The sequence below is a fragment of a genome, unplaced genomic scaffold, assembly GCF_019419815.1.
Source record: "Pyrus x bretschneideri cultivar Hongxiangsu unplaced genomic scaffold, Pyrus_bretschneideri_v1 Contig4, whole genome shotgun sequence".
Lineage (NCBI taxonomy): Eukaryota > Viridiplantae > Streptophyta > Magnoliopsida > Rosales > Rosaceae > Pyrus > Pyrus x bretschneideri.
The window spans coordinates 9,473,197-9,476,230 of NW_025999723.1; the positions used below are offsets into that span (position 1 = coordinate 9,473,197).

The 3,034-nt window shown below is 37.8% G+C and overlaps 1 pseudogene; it reads right to left on the reverse strand.

The window, feature by feature from the left end:
* Nucleotides 1–360: 360 nt before the first annotated feature.
* On the reverse strand, nt 361–978 carry LOC125468796 (annotated as a pseudogene).
* Between the last annotated feature and the right edge of the window lie 2,056 nt (nt 979–3,034).

The window sequence follows — 3,034 nt, forward strand, 5'->3', positions numbered from 1 at the left end:
AGATTGTAAAAATTTGCAATTATATTATTACACTTTTATGGCTTTAGATTGTGAAATATATTGCAAAAATGCACCAACTATTTATATGATCAAATATAATAAATTAAATGTATAATCACTATTAGACTTATGAAAATTAAATTAGGAAAAAGGAATAAGAATATCTGGCTTGTGAATCAAAGAAAGACTCAATGTCGTTGCCCTAAAACCCTAGACGCCTCCCTACATGCAGGTTATGGCCGTTCCTACAACTCCAAGATACAACCTAAAGCCTCACAGGTTGTCTGATCCGTTATGCACGCCAACGGTAGACGAGATTGCCAAGTAGTGATCAATTCCTCAAGAACAGTCACAAAACAGTCAAAGAAAAAATAGGGTGCAAATCAAAACAAAAACCTTCCCCTCAGGCCCAATATGAACGCTGGGCAAATCAGTACTTCAATAGCATGAACGGAGTACTTTTATACACCTTTGCCTTATATTTTTGTATCTTTCTTGTGCAGGCTTATCCAATAGTGGTTGATGCTGATCAGAAACATCATGATTATGTGAGCGTTTACGATCATTACGAGTACTAGAAATTTTCATTTCAAGGCTGTGACGAAAATCACCATCTTGTTCTTCAACAGTTAACGTGGTCCAGAAGTAAGGCCATGATCACACTTCCCCAAAGACAAATTATGCCATCAGAAAACATTCTAACGGCATTCACCTCAGCTGTGTTGTCGATGGTTTTCACTATGCCTTCATACACCAATATCCCAGACAACAGCCATATGAGTTGGATAAGAAGTAGGGCTTCGAGAATTTCAATCCTTAAACCACTAGTAATAATACGATCCACTGGGAGGGTCATCCTAGATTTTAACTGCCTCACACAGAGAACACCGAGATGGTTAATATAGTAACATCAGCATACAAATGTACTGCAACAGTTAGTATTGTTAAAACTTTTGGCAAAAATATGCAGGCATGCATGGACGTCGGTCAAACCTGGTTTTAAACCCTATCATTTACAACCTCGATAGTGCATGCGGGTCACACGTTCAATGCACTAAACCCTGTCAATTTTGTGTCAGAACACTTGCAAAAGATTTGGTGTTGGTTACAATAGTTAGAATATATGAAATGAATAGCATGAATGGTTGAGATGTGGACACGTGAAATAAGATTACATGTTATGTTGCATAGTTTGTTAAGATTGTGAGAGGAACTATAAATACTCCTACATGTAATAACTTTCTCATTAAGTAATATACAAAGATTCAATACAATTTTTCCCTCTCTTTTCTCTTTGTATCTTCTTCTACAAGTTGTCTTCTTTGTGAGATCTTATCTGTTTAACATGGTTAACAACAATCGTACCGCCGCCATTTAATACACATTTATTGTCGATGAATCGGAGGCTGTTAGTACTCAGCTTCGAGAAGGTGACGCGCATAGGGAACTTGATGTTTCAACTTCAAGTGACAATACAGAGTTCAAGTTACCTTGCACCTTCTGGGTATATTTTATTTGTGGTGCATCAGCAAATTCCAAGTGAGGGCATTTGGATCTAGAAAATTATATAGCATCGATAGCCTAATGTTTAAAAATTGTCTCAGTGAAAGGTTTGGGAATTGTCTAAAAGAGTATTAGAAGAACCATGTATTTCTACGTACTTTGTCAATGGAACAAAATCCATGAATTTTACAATGGCAATCGTTTAAAACCATATTCCATGAGCATCACCCAACAACCATATTAAGTGTTACCGATTGTTTACATCCACATTCCAACAAAATCGTTGGGTAATTATGGTAACATCAACAATAAACGGACACATTCAACCAAACCAATCTCCAAAAGGCAACCAAAGCCAAAAAAACAAAGAAAAATAGCCACAGATGTGTGAACAAAATAAAAAATTTCTATCAAAATGCAATCAACTTATATTAGAAAATCAATTACTGAAAGGTTCACATATCGATACTTCAAAACCCAAAAAATAAATAAATAAAAAAAATAAAAAAAATCCAGTTTTATAGAAAATATCTGCCTAAAGTACCTGATTGTCTAGGAAAATAATAAGAAAACAAACATGTTTAAGCACGGTCACCGCGAATCCGCCCACCGAGCTGAATGTCCTTCCGCATTCTGGTAACTCTCTTGGCATGAATGGCGCAAAGGTTGGTGCCCTCAAACATACCAACCAAATAGGCCTTTGCAGCTTCCTGAAGAGCAAGAATAGCATGGCTCTGGAACCTGAGGTCCGTCTTGTAGTCCTGCGCGAGTTCACAAACAAGGCATTGGAACGGCAGCTTGCGGATCAAAAGTTCAATGCTCTTCTGGTACTTTGGGGATTTAGACTTGAACCTTTAGAGAGAAGGGTGAAACTAGATTTTGATCTTCACAATGTGTCAGGAGAATGGAGAAGAAGCGAACGAGATGGAGGGAATGAGAGCAGTTCCAGCGCGGGAACCCTCCCCCCAGGCAATACACTATGCTATCCACTCAGTGAGCAGTAACTGCCCTTAATGAACAGTAACCGCCTTTTGCATCTCCACCATTGCACTTCAATAGCCCTGGCAATAGGCAATAAAATAATACAAAATAATTTTATTTGTAATTTCGGATAAGATTTTTAATCGTTCTTGTTGCGCCACGTGTTATTATTTACATTATGGTCAGCAAACAAGTTAAAGAAATTAAGCAACCTAACTACACACTTCAAAAAAAATTGAAGCTCCACAAGCAACCACAAAAGCCAAAAATTAAAATATACAAAGGAAATGCAGGAAATTAATAAAGGTTTAATCTGTCAATACGCACAAAGCAAGCTCCAAAAAAAAATACCCATTTCAAAAACCCTAGAAATCCGAACCCAGATGGAAAATGCGACCATAAAAGACATCAGAGACGGAATATACTGTCATCGAAGTCACTATCATAGTCGTCGTCAACTTCGTCAGCGACGTCTTCAAAGAATCTAAGGATGCTGGGGTTGCTCCTCTTCCAGCCACCACTGGACTTGTCATCATGCATACGCTTTCCG